Genomic DNA, 17247 nt, shown 5'->3' with positions numbered 1-17247 from the left:
TATATACAAATACACATGTACGTGCATGAGTGTGTCTATGCATATTTTCTTCTAGGTGGTAGCTACTCTGACATAGCCAGTGATCTACACTATCTTGACCAACAAATACCAACATAAGAGGAAGTTATACCAGGCCCTAGAGATGGAGAGATGGCTTGAGGGTTAAGAGCACTTGCTGTTCTTGCAGAGGACCCAAGTTCAATTCCCAGCACACACACATGATTGCTCACAGCCCTCTGTATAACCAGTGCCAGGGCCTTTTACACTCTTTTTTAAAAGTCGGACATGTTGTATGGAGACAAAAATACATACATATGAGTTACAATAAATCCTTAAAAACGTTTAAAATAAAACGAGGAAGTTATACCTAAAATGTCTAAGACATAATATTCAATGAATAATGGCCAATAATTGAGCAAGAATCACTAAGGAAAACCTCCAAAACAAACTACAGGAAAAGGAAAGGGTAAGTGGGGGAAATGCAAGAAAGGGATCAATGCTTTTGGTACATATTAGGTGCTTCATGAAAACATGGTTCCTTTTTCTATTGAACAATAAGCTGCAAGCCAGCTTCAATAGTTTTTTTTTAAGATATAACATACTAATACACTCTATCATTTGTGTTAACCTCCTTGTTGACTGTAATAATTTAACAACTATTTTGGTAGTCTGTCATTGTAAGAACTCAAATAAGAGTTACCAGTTAGTCATAATTACTCAATCAGTGTTGAAGTTCCCCATGTTTTAAAATATCTCATTGTGATTTTATTTTAACTTATATCATTATGACTTTAATTGAAAAGAACCAATAAGAGATTGATTGGAGATGAAAACACAAATAAATGCCATATTATATAGTATTCTCTGTAACCTCTGCACTATTTTTTACATTAAAAATCATTTTAAAAGACACTAATACAAACCATAGGGTAGAATTAGTGTTTCATCATAGAGATTACACGCTTCATACATTTCACAAATGAGAAAATTATGAATTTTAAGCAGCTGATAGCTAATTATGCTTTCTAGAACATAATTAAATAAATTCAATAATTGTGGACTCAAGATTTTCTCCATTAATTTATCCTGATAATACAATTTCATTTGAACCCTTTTAAAAATTAAGATTGGACTTCAAGGATCAACATGCTGGACTACTTTCCTTTATTCATTCCTTGTTATTTTTAATTAATTAATTAATCTTCTTTTCTTGAGAATAGATTTTTTCCTCATATAATATATCTTGATTACAGTTTCCCCTACCTCTACTCTTCCCCGTTCCTCCCTGTCTCCCCTCCCATCAACCCCTTTTTTCTCTCTTATTAGAAAACCAACAATTTTTTAAGTGACAGCAAGAAAATATAAGATAAAAGAAAACCTCATGCATCAGAATAAGACAGGAATGCATTTCAGAAAGGAAATAAAGGAAAATCTTGATCACTATGTAAAACCAACAACCCAAGGCTGAGAAGTCAGCTACTAAGTTTGCCAACTGTAAAACACAGGGTTATATGAAAAGCATTTGTGCTTTTGATCTACTTCACCATTTTAGTTGTTATGAGTCTGATAAGTTTAAAAATTGTTTCAAATGGATCCCTACTCTGCACTGAGCTGGGATTATATGGGGTTCCTGGCTTTGTCAAGTATCACATACAACATGTGTTAGAATTTAATGTAACTCTACAGGAAAATAGTCTGAACCTAAGTTTATTCAAAACAGGTAATTCTTCAGCCAGGTTTCTGCTAACCTTATGATGGCTCCCTCAATCAAGATATCTCTCTCCATGCCCTCATCTCTGTCCTTCCTCCATCTCGACCATCCCATTCCCCCAAGTACCCAGAAATCCAAAACAATGACCCACCTAGGACCCTGGGCAATAGAGGAGAGGGGGCCTGATCTTGACTTGCCTTGTAGTCAGAATGATGATTATCTTAAATATCACCATATAGCCTTCATTCAGAAACTGATGGAAGAAGAGGTAGAGACCCCCACATCAGAGCACTGGATTGAGCTCCCAAGGTTCAGTTGAAGAGTGAAAGGAATGAGAATATGAGCAAAGAGGTCAAGACCATGATGGGTTCACCCACTGAAACAGTTTACCTGAGCTAATGGAAGCTCACAAACTCCAGCCAGACTGGGAAGGAACAAGCATAGGTCCAAACTTGTTTTACTGAATGTGGTTGACAGTGGCATGGCTGAGTCAGACTGACAGACCACTGGCAGTGGCACCAGGATTTATCCCTACTGCATGTACTGGCTTTTGGGGATCCTATTCTCTTTGGATGTATACCTTGCTCAGCCTAGATTTAGTAGGGAGGGCCTTGGACCTTCCACAAGGCAAAGTGACTTACCCTCTCTGAGGATTAGATGGGGGTGGGGTGAGAGGGTGTATGGAGGGAATGGGAGGAGAAGAGGGAGTGGGAACTTGTATTGGTATTTTTTTAATCTAAGAAATTAAAAAAAACAGGTAATTCTTAACATACTTTATTTGTATGATTACTATATGCCAAACATGGTTCCCATTACTTGTCAAATATTCGTATGGTTAATCTTTGCTGCCGTTCTATGAAATAGTTTCCAGTATTAAACATTAAAATGTTAAAGCCCTGTTTAACAGATCAGAAAATTGAGGTCCCAACCAGAAAGTTTGTAAGTAGTCAAATTCAACTCTAATTTATGCTATCTAGTTATACACGCCATTGACCATTGTATTTGTCTGCCTTTTTACTATCCAAGGCTCAGGAATTCACATACGACAGTATTTTAATTCTAAAATTTGGATTTCACTGAGAAGGTAATGGGGTGTTGGGGACCCACTCATTAAGCAGTGATTCCTGAGGTGTATCTGTTGGGAAACCATGGGTTTAAAGCATGACTGACTGCTGTAGTTTAGATTCTACACTACTCAGACTTTAAATACAAGGACTGGAAGGTTCATCAGCTTGAAATTGGTTTTTGAATGATGTCAATGAATTTTGAGCCAATTTGAGAGGATTAAGGGATAATGTAGATTTGCCAAATACTTGGAGAGACCAAGGAACGGTGAGAGCACTCACAGGCTTATACGGTATACTTAGGAGCTTTAAGTATGGTTATGAGATTTAATTCTTCACCTTTACTTTAGAAAGTAACTTTCCAGACTCTGGTGCTTATGACAACTATCGCTAAAATGGAGGTTAAATTTGAATAGTGGCTTTCCAATGTTCCTTAAAGTTGCTGGAGTAAGAACAGGGAAAAAAAGCCAACAAAATTGAAAGTTTTCCTACATTAGCCACCATTTCAGACTGAGTGGCCGTGTAGTCATCTTTTAAGGTAATCTTATGATATACTGAAATTTGATGAAATAAAATGAATGAAAATATAAGGAAAAATGACCAGTATTATGAGCTTTTAGGTCATGGAACTGTTAGTTCAATCTGTTGTTCGTATGCTGATTTTGTATTAGGTATATCTTGGCCCCAGAATACTACTTTAAACATGCTCGTATGTTTGTTGAGAGGGATAAGTGTACCTTCAGTTGTATCGGAGAATGTTTGTATTTATTATATTTTAATATGGTATCTGGTATTATTCAAAATAAATATAGTTGAATGCTTAAAAAAAGAGTATCAGTTGCAAGGGGATGAGATAGGATAATGGGTGTGTGTGAAATGCCTCAACCTCAGAATATACATGTATGAAATTCTTGATGAGCTTTCAAAGGGGGAAGAAAAGCAGAATGGCAGCAATTAAACCTGAAGAATACAGGAGAAAAGTTTGGTCAAAGACTATCAAGGAAAAGATTTGCCCATGAAAGACATTACAAAGCATGAATATTTTTAGAAACTTGCCACGTGGAAAAGAATTTCCTTAGTAAACAGAATGATTACTAAACATTAAGGAAACTAAACAAAGGATTCACTAAGGCTACAAATAGAAAAACACTTCGACTAAGCTAAAGTAATCCATCCTAATTATTTATTAGGGAATTAAAACTAAGTTATTAATGGGCCACGCGACTGACTTGACGGTCTGAAGACACCAGTCCATTTGTCTCAATCACTTAAGAAAGTTCCTGAATTTGGATGCAGCAGTGGAAGGGAGTTTTGATAGGCTCACCCTGTTCTAGCATCTTCCTCTTGCTGCAGGAAGGGTAATGATCTTATTTTGCATTACTTAAACCTCAGGATAGTTTCAGATCTGAAACCACCCACCAGTAATGCCTTGTTTAGTGAACGGCATGCCAAACACATTGGTTGAAACCAGTGACAGTTTTGGTTTGAGGGGGAAACGTTCACATTTGGAAATTTAATAATCCTGAGTCAACCCACGTTATGCAGCATGCTGTTTCCAAACCTAGAAATACAACCACACTTTTTAAAGCCTCAAATAATTAACTTTCCTATGGTTAAATGAAACACAGATTGCACACCCCCAAACAGAGCAATTTAGGATGTGAGGTAAATTGCATTTCAGGAAAAAAATGAAATCAGAGAGCTGATTTTTCTTAATGACATGGTAATGAAGTTGAAAAAGCTTGTTCTACTTTATACAATTCTTATCTGCTTCCCAAAGGGAATTTTAATTGAGGTGGAAGGTTGGGTGGAATATTTTTATTGCCATCCTCTGAAGTAATGATAGAAGCTTCCAATCTAAAAATAAATTATTAATCTTGAATTAATGTTATATGATTCCTTCCTATATACTATAAATTAGAGTCTACATAGCAAAAACTTTTTTCATTGGGTTTTTAGATAAATCTTGAAAATGGTTTTATTTGTAATGAGATTCAATCATTTCTAAAGATTTAATTTTAGTTCTTAAAAGTATCCCATTCTGTCTCTACTTGGAAACAGAAGGACAAGTTGACTCTGGCAACTGGGAAGAGGGGACTTTGTGGCTTTGGTTTTCCTGTAAGAGGGAAGAGATGGAGTAAATCAACTGATAACCTTTAAGGCCTTTGTTGTTTAAGATCTTTCGTTGCAATGGTTCTCTTTTCAAATTAAATTGTAATGTTTTTTACTATAGATGACACATCCTCATAATTCAAAATCCAAGAGAAAGGAAAAAAATGAAATAAAAACCTCTTTTTTTTGTTTCCAGCTCCATAGCCCCAGTTAGTTGTGCACAATTCCATAGAGGCTGGTATAAGTCTAATTTTTTTCTTTCAGAAAAATTGTGCATATATATGAATGTAAACATGAATTCCCACAAAATGATTTTGGTTTCTGAAAGACTACACCACACACTCATATACATCAATTTTCCTTATGAAATATATCTTAGCCGAAGACTGTTACAAAATTTTCCCATACACTTGCTTGTTTCAGTTACATAGTATTCCAACACACAATGTTAGGTTCTATCATACAGTTCATTTATGTCAATGCCCTCCAGATGGAAGGTAGGTTGTTCAAAATTTGTTGTAAGCAACAACTTCATGTAAATTGCCTTGCACACACCTCCCCTATGCAAATATTTGTGATAGGTATATTTCAGGGATTAGAAATTTTGTCAAATTGTTGAACCTTCCCTGGTTGTTTTTTTTTTTTAATTTATTTATTTATTGAGGATTTCTGCCTCCTCCCTGCCACCGCCTCCCATTTCCCTCCCCCTCCCCCGATTAAGTCCCTCTCCCTCCTCAGCTTGAAGAGCCATCAGGGTTCCCTGACCTGTGGGAAGTCCAAGGACCGCCCACCTCCATCCAGGTTTAGTAAGTTGAGCATCCAAACCGCCCCGCCCCCCCCAAAGCCAGCATGTGCAGTAGGATCAAAAACCCATTGCCCTTGTTCTTAAGTTCTCTGTAGTCCTCATTGTCCACTATGTTCAGCAAGTCCGGTTTTATCCCTGGTTGTTTTAAGACAACCTTTCTTCATATTTTCTGGGGAGTTTTGAAATGTTAACTTTTTACCTTAAAATATTCATTTCACTGTGGTATTCAAATTGGTTTCAACAGAGTTGTGCAGAATATTTTATTCTTCTACTTTGCTTTGATGTTAAGTTTTAATTAAATTACTATTAATTTTGTTTTGTTTTTTTTTTTTTGAGGCAGGGCTCATATGTGCCTTGCTTAGTTGATTCAGAGGGCCTTTCTCTCTTGGTGTCCTCCATCCCCTATGATATAATCTTTCTGCTTCCTCTTCCACGGACCTCCCAGGAAACCACAAGGATGACCCCAGCTAAGAATCTAAGCAATAGAGTAAAAGGTACCTAAACTGCCCTTCCTCTGTAATCAGATTGATGACTACCTTAATTGTCATCCTAGAACCTTCATCCAGTAACTATTGGAAGCAGATACAGAGGTCCACAGTTAAACTCTGGGCTGAACTCCTGGAGTCCAGTTATAGAGAAGGAGGAGCAATATGTGAGCAATGGGGCCAAGACCATGATAAGGATACCCACAGAAACAGCTGACTCGAGCTAGTGGGAGCTCATTGACACTACAGACAGTGGGTGGAAGATATCTGACATGGGCAGTTTGTGAGGTCATTAGCAGTGGAATCAGTATTTATCACTATTGCATGATCTGACTCTTTGAAGATCATTCCCTAGGGAGGGATACCTTACTCAGCCTAGATACAGGGGGGCAGTACCTTGGTCCTGGCTCAAGTGATGTGACAGACTTGTTGGCTCTCCATGAGAGGCCTCACCCTCCCTTAGGAGTGGATGAGGGCTAGAGTGGGGAGAAGGTGGAAGAAGTAGAATGGGGGGAGAGGGAACTGAGATTGGTATGAAATATAAGATTGTTTTAAAAATTAAAAAAATAATAATAAAATAATTCTTTGAACTCGGGGGTGGAGGAAGGGATTTCCACATAATCTCTCGCTCTTGGTCTCTACATTTGTTTCCATGTTCTGCAAGAGGAAGCCTCTCTGGTGATGACTGGATAACAGACTGGTCTATGAGTATAGCAGAATATCATTAGGAATCATTTTAATTATTAACTTATTATCTGTCTACTTATTTTTAATTAGTTGTATTTAATTTTAAACTAGGTCTCTGGGGCACTTTGTCTCTGGTTCTTTGCTACCCAAGTAATTTCAGGCATGGGTTTCTTCCGATGGAGTTGCCTTAAGACAAATCAGACATTGCTTAGCTACTCCCACAAGTTCTGTACCACTATTGCCCTAGCATATTTTGCAGGCATGACTGACTATTGGTCAAAGTTTTTGTGGCTGGGTTTGTGAGCACATTTCCCTAGGGATCCTGCAGAGTACCTTCCTAAACCAAAGAGATTGGAACTAGTGGTAAAAGCTCAACGTCGGCACCAGCTCAACTTCTACATGCTCAATGAATTGTATGGATGTTGTCCTCAGCAAGGGGGCCCCAGTGTTGGTTTGCAGAGAGCACCCTTTAGTCTTAGCATCAGCCTGGATTGTTTGGGAATTTCCATGGAATCCCCTTAGTCAATAACTCAATGGAGTGCAACCCAGACCCAAGACTGGAAGTCTTTCCTGGCTACAAGTGATGATCAGTTGATATTCGCCATCCACTATTACTAGAAATCTTCATTAGGACCACCTTCATAGGTTCCAGGAAGTTTGCACTGTACTAAGTTTGAACACATATTCCAAATGACACCCAATTCCAGGCATCTCTCTCCTTCCACCCTACTCTTCTCACACACCTGATCCCTCACACTCCTGTTGCCATTTGCCCCAAGTCAACTCGTAAATTCTATTCTATCCCTACCCCAAAGATCCATATGCCCCCAGTCTCCTCTAGGTCCATGTACTGTAGTTTGGCTATCATTTATCTAACGAGTAATGTTCACTTATAAGTGAATAGATTAGATACTATATTTGTCTTTTGGGGTCTGGGCAGAATGGAGTGTATATTGGGTATATGCCCAAGAATGGTACAGCTGGGTCATTTTTTTTTAAAAAATATTGTTTTTATTGAGCTATGTATTTTTCCCTTCTACCTTCTCACATGGTCCCTATGATCCCAATTTACTCAGGAGATCTTGTCTTTTTTTTTTTACTTCTCATGTAGATTTGATCCTTGTATGTCTCTCTTAGGGTCTTGAGGTAGATAAATTCCCAATGTTCTGAAAAACCACCATATTGATTTATATAGTGGCTTTACAACTTTACACTCCCCCCAGCATTGGAGGAGTGTTCTCTTTGCTTCACATCCTTTCTTGCTTGAGTTGTCACTTGTATTTTTTATCTTAGCGATTTTGACGGGCATAAGATAGAATCTCAAAGTTATTTTGATTTGCATTTCCCTGAAGGCTAAGGATATTGAACATTTCCTTAAGTACTTTTCAGCTATTTGAGATTTATCCACTGATAATTCTCTGTTTAGATCTGTACCACATTTTTAATTGGATTATTTGGTTTGTTGATAACTAATTTTTTGAGTCCTCTATATATTTATGTTGTAAGTCCTCTATCAGATATGGAGTTGGTAAAAATCTTTTCCCATTGTGTAGGCTACCTATTTTGTTGAGTTGATGGCATCCTTGGCTTTATAGAAGTTCCTCAGTTTCATGAGATCCCATTTATTAATTTTGGATTTTAGTGCCTACACTATTGGTGTTCTGTTTAAGAAGTTGTCTCCTGTGGTAAAACATTTGAGGCTATTCCCCAATTACTCTTCTATCAGGTTCAGTGTATTTGGTTTTATTTTGAGGTCTTTGATCTACTTGGACTTGAGTTTTGTGCAAGGTGATACTCTACTATGTGACAGCACACAAATGCTTCTTGCTTCTGCCTAGTTATAACTTAGGATTCCTTAATCAAACTCTTCTCATACTTATTTCTTCTTATTTTCTATAATTATTTTAACACTACTATCCATTGTATTTAGCACCCTGAAATTTACTTTAATATGTTTATCTTAACCATTTACTGCACATTTTTATTCCAATAAACATTTTAAACAGAGAACTCTTAACAGAGGAATCTAAAATGCCTGAAAAAAACTTAACGAAATGCTCAACATCCTTAGCCATCAGAGAAATGCAAATCAAAACAACTCTGAGATTCCATCTTACACCTGTAAGAATGGCCAAGATCAAAAACACTGATGACAACTTATGCTGGAGAGGTTGTGGGGTAAAGGGAACCCTCCTCCATTGCTGGTGGGAGTGCAAGCTGGTACAGCCCCTTTGGATATCAGTGTGGCGATTTCTCAGAAAATTAGGAAACATCCTTCCTTAAGACCCAGTAATACCACTTTTGTGTATATATCCAAAGGATGTTCAATCGTGCCACAAGGGTATGTGCTCAACTATGTTCATAGCAGCATTGCTTGTCATAGCCAGAATCTGGAAAAAAAACTAAATGCCCCGACCAAGGAATGGATAAGGAAAATGTGGTACATTTACACAATGGAGTACCACAGAGCAGAAAAAATAACGACATCTTGAATTTTGTAGAAAAATGGATGGATTTGGAAAACATCATTTTGAGTGAGGTAGCCCAGACACAAAAAGACAATTATCACAATGTACTCACTAATAAGTGGTTTTTAAACATAAAGCAAAGAAAACCAGCCCACAAATCACAATCCCAGAGAACTTAGACAACAATGAGGACCCTAAGAGAAACATATATAGATCTAATCTACATGGGAAATAGAAAAAGACAAGATCTCCTGAGTAAACTGGGAACATGGGCACCTTGGGGGAGGGTTGAAGGGGAGGAGAGAGGCAGGGAGAGGAACAGAGAAAAATGTAGAGCTCAATAAAAATCAATCAATAAAAAAAGACAGGGGAAAAAACTCATTGATTTGTATGTTATTTGTCTGAACAAAGCTAACACACATTGTTTGGTTTTCTTCTTTTTGTTTTCCATATTATATTATTACCTAATCCTTATATACAGTAACTAACATGTTTTATTATATTTAATGAGTGTATATCATTGTGTTTTAATCATATACACTTCTCATTACTCTCTTTTGCCCTCCACAATTGCTATTTATTCTCTTTCCTTTCCCAATCAGTAGTTCCCTTTCTACTTGAATTCATTGTGTGTACATGTGAAACAGTTCATTTTATTGGGGTTAAAGGAAAATGGATGAAGGGTTATTTATAGGAGCATAGGCAATTTATCAGTGTACCACTGAAGAAAATATTTGCCTATTGTAAAACAACCATCTGTCTACAGGTCCTAAAAGAAGACTGGGGCTTTCTGAGTGCATGTACATAGCAACCAATAACTGACTCAATACTTCCTCAGCAATCTGTAGATGCCTCACAGCCTATCCAATGTATGTGAGAGAATGCTGACAGAAACAGTCTTGATCATATCTTGTGTATATGACTACAGATGCTGAGAGTTCAAGATTTTACATGTTGGCCATGATAAGGTCAGAATATAGCATTCCATAATATTCCATCCCTTCTGTTTCTATAAAAGCTAGACAGCAGAAAGGACATTTCCAGCTCAGTTCCAGCTAAGACAAATAATTTATGCATTAATGTATATTGACTATATTAATACTCCATACCTTTCTCTTCCTCTTTTTTCTTCTCCTACTAGTTTTCTTTCTTCCCACAGGATCCTTTCTGCTTTCATGTATGTGAATGTACTTATATATATTAAAAAATATATAAGACCGAGAAATGAGAGAAAATTTGAAACATTTATCCAGAATATGGCTTATTTGAGTAACTTGAGGATCTCTACTTTCATGTATTTCTGGGGAAAAGCATAATTTCATTCTCTTTCATGGATGAATAAAACTCCATTAAGACATTCTCAAATAAAATAAAATTAAGAGAATTTGTCATCAGACTCTTATCTCCTCAGAATGTTTAAAGCAAACTATTCAAACAAAATGGAGAATTCTTGGGTCTTTATAAAAGAAAGTGCAGTCACCAATACAATTCTGTAGATTAAAGCAATTTTGCAACAAAGTTTGATGACTTAAATTCAATTGCTTGAGGCCACAGCCAGAGTGTTAAAGGAGAAAACCAGCATCCACAAGTTGATCTCTGAAATCCACACATATGCCATCACACACACACACCACACACACCACACACACACACACACACACACACACACACCAAAGAACTGCATAATGGAAAATAATAAAATGATATAAACTTTGTGGATTAAGTTTATTCCTTTGTCCTTTTCTTTATTTTCATATCTTTCATTTTTTTCTGTTTTTATTTTGTGTGTGTGTATGTTTTGCTTGTGAGAGACCCTCACTATGTAGACCACATTGGCTTCAAACTTGTTATATAGAGATAGCTGACCTTAAACTTAAGATCTTTTGGCTCTATTCTCTTTAACATTGGGATTACACGTATATATGAACATGCCTGGCTTTATGATTTTCTTTAACAGGTACCACTAAAGTATAAGCTATACCACCATCTGATGTGGCATCCAGCACATATAGCTATAATTATTAAGAAAATGAAGTCTTGAAATTAGGATATATTCATTGAAAATTCACTGAACCTAGAGAAGGAAGAATATTGACTTCAGCAGAGACTGCCTGGTCATTGTCCTGTATCCTGTCCTAAGTAATGATGAAGGAGTCACACTATATAGCATGATTATTGATCATATTCATGCTTTCTGTCATGGTATTCTGTGTGTCAGTCTTGAAAGTGATATATATGGAGTGATAAATAAACTATAGTGACATAGGGAATAAAGTAAACAAATGGAAGTAAAGTTCAGGTCCTTGACTCAGGATGGAAAAACTTAGCACTTGTATACATTGATAAGGTCAGGATAGAAGTTTTAACTATTAAGGTATTTTTAATCTTAGCCATTCTGATAGGGGGAATACACCTCCACTGCTAGTGGGAGTACAAACTTGTACAGACACTTTGGAAATCAGTATGGCAGTTTCTCAGAAAATTGAGAATAAATCTACCTCGAAACTCAGCATTACCACTCTTGGGCATATACTCAAAGAATGCTCAATTAAACCACAAAGACACTTGGTCAACAATGTTCATAGCACCATTATTAGTACTATTCAGAACCTGGAAACAACCTAGATGCCCCTCAACAGAAGAATGGATAAAGGAAATGTGGTAATTTACACAATGGAGTATTACTCAGCTGTAAAAAAACAGTGATATATTGAAATTTTCCAGCAAATGGATGAAACTAGAAAAAAAAAATCCTGAGTGTGGTAACCCAGACTCAGAAAAACCAAAACAGTATGTACTCACTCATAAGTGGATACTAGATGTAAAGCAAAGGATAACAGGACTGCAATCCAAAGCTATGGAGAAGCTAGGGAACAAGGAGAACCCTAAGAGAAATACATGGATCACCCTGGGAAGAATAATTAGATAATATCTCCGGGGGGCAGGAAGGGGAACTGGGGAAAGGAGGGCAGTTAAGGAGGAGAGATGGGGGGTTAGAACAAGAGGAAACAGGAAGGCTGAGTTTGGGGAGGGATAGAGTAGGAGAGCAATGAAGGAGATATTTTGATAGAGCAAGCCATTATGGGATTAGGGGGAAACATGATGCTAGGGAAATTAACAGGAATTCACAAGGATTGCCACGGACCGTCCCTCTGGGAGACTGCAATCCACGGGAGAACAGGGGTGAAGGCTATAGGGAAGTCAGGATACGACGCAAGGGAATGACAGACAGACACACTGTGTAGTGAGAATCTGCTGCAATTTTATTTCTGCAAAGTTCAGGTTTATATACAGAACAAATCAAAGAACTTGGCATGTGTACATCATCACACCATTCACAGTTCTAGACATAAATCAAGGCTAAGCATTATCTAATTCAGGACTTCCTTTGTACCACAGCTGTTGGCAAGGACTTCTTAGAACACTGTCTCACACCATTAGCCACAGTCTATCAGCAAGAGCTGGTTCTCAAGGTCAAAGTCTCAGAGTTCAAAGCCCCCACTAATATATCTTTTTTATACTTTGTTGCACTGTACTCAGGTGTGCTTTCCATTCCTTATCAGACGTTTTATACCAATATTCTAAAGCTGGTTTCATGTTGTCTGCTAATTCTTTTCTCTCATCTTTGGTATAAAAGCACCAGGGTTTTCTAGTTCTTGCTAATTTTTCCATAAACGGAAGTTCATGCCATAACTGCTTCTTTCCCTGATAGTTTACCCATCTATTCCCAAATTCATCATACTTTCCTGTCTTCCCAAACTTAAGTTAGGGGCGGTCTGTTTTATCTCTTCCAGAACTGCTTTAATGAATGGTGGAGCGGATTTCAGAGGATCATCAGTTTCATTCTATACTGTGATTCTTGGGAGCTTGGTCAGCTGTGAACAGGAAAGATAAGATATACAAAGAAAGAGCATGCAGAGTGCCAGGAGGGCTCGCTTCCAAGGCCATCCTTTAGCAGGAGGCCTGTCTTCTGCGTCAGGTCCCACAGTAGGCTGCTGATTGCCAGGAGACTGCCTGAGGCTGCGCTCCAGGAAGCTCTGACCTCAGTCCTTCAGCAGACTCAGGCCAGTGCAGTGGCATTTGTCACTACACGGCAGTTACTGCTGTGGATGTGGCAAAGGATGGCCCCAACTATAGTAGAGAGGGTGCTGGAACTGATTTTTCCTTGTAATAAGATTGGTGACTACCCCAACTGTCTCATAGAGCCTTCATCCAATAATCGATGGAACCAGATGCAAAGATTTACAACCAAAGACCAGGCCAAACTTTGGGAATCTATTCGAAGAGAGGGAAGAGATACGATATGAACAAGAGAAGGCAAGATCATGAAGGAGAACTCTAAAGCGACAGCTGAACCAAGCTCATGGGAACCCACGAACTTTAGACCCACAGCTGTGGAGCTTTCAAGGAACCAAACTATTCCCTCTACATGTGGGAGATAAGTGTGTAGCTTGTTCTATCTGAGGGGTCCCTAGCAGTAGGACCAGGGTCTATCCCTGGTGCATGAGCTAGTTTATTGGAGCCTATTCCCTATGTTGTGATGCCCTTCTCAGCCTTAAGGCAGTGGGGAGGAATTTGGTCTTACCTCAACTTAATGGATCAGTCTTTGTTGACTATCCATAGGAGCCCTTATACTTTGAGAGGAGGGTGGAGGGTGTGGGGGTGAGCTGGAGGAAAGGGAAGAGGAACAGGAGTAGGGCATGGAGGGAAAAATGGGTATTGGAATGTAAAATGACATTTTAAAAAAATAAAATCATGAAAAGATATTAAAGAAATACACCAGAAGCTGGCAAAACAAAACAAAACAAAACAAACAAACAAAAAAAAAACCCAAGAGGATAAAAGGAGAGGGAACAATCTTGAGACAATACAAGGGCAAACTTAAGCCCTATCATCTCAATAACTCTTCAAAATTTATGATCTAATTTCCTCAATTAAGAGAAAATTTTAAAAAACATGACTAAACTGAAAGAAAATCATGTCACATAAAATGATACATAGGTTAAAAGTTGAGGCCTAAAGCAAAGACTAGCAGTGTCTGCCTATAATCCCAGCTACTACAAAAGCTGACACTAGATGATGGCAAGTTCAAAGCTTGCCTTAGATACATAGCAAGTCCAAGGTTAGCCTGGGAAATTTAATAAGTCCCTTCAAAAAAGGAAAATAACAAAGATTAAGTAAGATATGTATTTTAGTGGTAGAGTTAGTCTTGACTACATGCTGTATGCTGTATTCAAGAGATACCTGGACACATGATACTATTTTTAAAATGACATAATTTGTAATTATTCAACAAAGAAACAATACAACAATACATGTGTCTGATATGGATGTGAACCAAAGACTCAGGCTGTATGGAAACACATAGTATTTGACTTCCCCTGCCTCATTCTCCTTTTCGTAGATTATCCCTCATTCTGTTACATTTTTTATTGTTTGGGGTTTTATCACTTGAACATTCTGGCAAAATTTATATTATAGCATGGCTGATAAAAAGTCTTGCCACATAGCTAGGTCACTTATTGCATTTCCATTGACCCTAATTATTTATGTACATTTTTTTGGCTAGAAAAACACAACTCATATAGTTATTTTATGTAGTTTTATAGAGTGTATAGATTGTATATCCAGGAAGACTCGTTAAGTTTTCTTTTCTTAATTCCAGCAGCAGCCCAAAGTAAGGAAATAAATATGTATGCCTCAGAGACAAAATTTATTAACATAGCACAATTAAAGAAATAACAGATGAATAATAATGAAATGTTACTACCTATAAAGCAGTCTGTCCAAAGGATAGATTATTTAGAAAACTGCAATAGCCACATGGTGATGGTGGTGATGGAGCTAGCCTTTAAGCCTTTAATCACAGCTTTTAGGAGGGCAGATGGATTTCTCAGTCCAAGGCCAGACTGTTCTATGAAATGAGTTCCAGAAGAGGGGCAGGGCTACAAGAAAAACCCTGTCTCCAAAAGAAAAAAAAAACAACCAAACAGAATTTCATTTACAAATTTACTAAATTACAAAATACTTAGTACTTGGGCATGTCGGTGCATGCCTTTAATCTTAACACTCCACTCAGAAGGCAGAGTCCAGAGACTCTCTGTGAATTCAAGGCCAACCTGGTCTACAGAGTGAATTCCTGGACAGCTAGCGCGTTATTCAGAGAAACTCTGACTCATAAAACCAAAACCAAATCAAAACAAATAGCAAACAACCAAAAGTAAAGAACAAAAAAACTGTCATGATACATTTATAAGAGCTTCAAACCATAAACCAATGAACAAATACTGCAAAGTAATATTTAAAAATCTGTGTTTTATATTGAAAAGGTTAAAGACATAAAATATTAAAACAATATTATTGAAAAGGTTGATATTTCTAGGACATTATACATTTGCTTCTTATTTACTTACCTTCTGAAAGTAAATTAATCTATGATAAATAGACTATTAGACTTTTATATTCAGGGTCCTCCATTCTTATATGCTTGGTACATTGGTATTAGGCATTTAAAATTAATTATATTTTTATGGAAAAACATCTTACATTGAAAGCATATTAAACTTAGATGAGTACAATATGAATTTTTACTAGCTAGAGTTATGTGTAATGTAGATTTATGGAACACAAAATACCTCACTTTTCTGTTTTGATCAATTATGTGAATACCTTAAGAATTCAGAGTACATTTTTTAACTTAGACAGCTAAGCCTCATGAGGACATTAATGGAAATAGTGGTTGGCATTTCACTCCTGTAAATAAAGCTGCTGAATAGAACTACTTCAGTGATCAATATTGTCTAATTCAAAGCCAGAAGCCTTTGTTATTGTAAAGGACAAGGGAAAATAAATCAATCAAGAAAATGTTCTAACCTTCTTGTTAGATATCTTAACTTAAAAATGTCATTTGTTCTCTTGTTTTCCAGAAGCACCTGTAAAGTAATGAAAAAAACACATTTTCAGGCCAGCAGTGTGCTCATCCTTCAATAAAGATATTGACACTACTAGGAGGCCCTGTCAAGGCTGAAAATACTTTTATGCAAAATGTTTTTCAAAGGTAGTGTTGCCACAATGATATGTAATCTGTTACTTTTCATAGTGCAATAATGGTATATTTCCTTTTATAGCTTGGAAAATGTTTATAACAATCTCTTCAATTCAGGCTTTATCATTAATGAGTACTCTGATGTGTTTTGAGGGGAAATAAGATGAAAAGTACACATTATAGCTGGAAATTTTGTTATACCTAGTTACCTTCTCCAGCTTAAGTTAATTTATTATGTATTTCTAAAAGGATTTCAATTTATTTAATTTTTTTAAATATCTCATGGAACTATAGATTTTTTTCTTCTACTTAAAAATACACAGCTTCATAACTAGTGAATGATAAGAAGTTGTTATTTTAAAATAAATATTGGAGTATGTTTTGGTGCATTAAAATGTGTTTTTGTTCTGGTAGATTTTATAACCATTACTTTCCTTTGTTTTGCATAGTTTCATTATAATGCATGCATTTGTTTTTTTTCTGGGTATGTCTTTGTATTTCTTGAATCTGAGTTTATAAATGTTTTATCTATGTCTTTGCTTATATATGCATCATATCTACATACATTTATCTATCTATATCCACACCTATCTATGTAGATATAGATAGTGTTATTCTTAAAAAATAAATGTGGGGTTCCCCCGCCCGCCCGGTGGGCTCACAGAGCAGCAGCAAACTCAGGCAGGTCGGCACCCGACGAGCAAGGGGCTACAGTTTCCCACCAGCGGGAGGGCACACACTGCACTGGCGGTGGCGGCAGGTCAGACATATAAACACAGGAAATAGCCATATAAGTATTTATTAAAAAGGAGAAAAAGAGGAAAAGGAGAGAGAGAGAGAGAGAGAGAGAGAGAGAGAGAGAGAGAGAGA

The sequence above is a fragment of the Microtus ochrogaster genome, unplaced genomic scaffold, assembly GCF_000317375.1.
Source record: "Microtus ochrogaster isolate Prairie Vole_2 unplaced genomic scaffold, MicOch1.0 UNK34, whole genome shotgun sequence".
In the NCBI taxonomy this organism is placed as follows: Eukaryota; Metazoa; Chordata; class Mammalia; order Rodentia; family Cricetidae; genus Microtus; species Microtus ochrogaster.
This window is presented reverse-complemented; position numbering follows the sequence as displayed.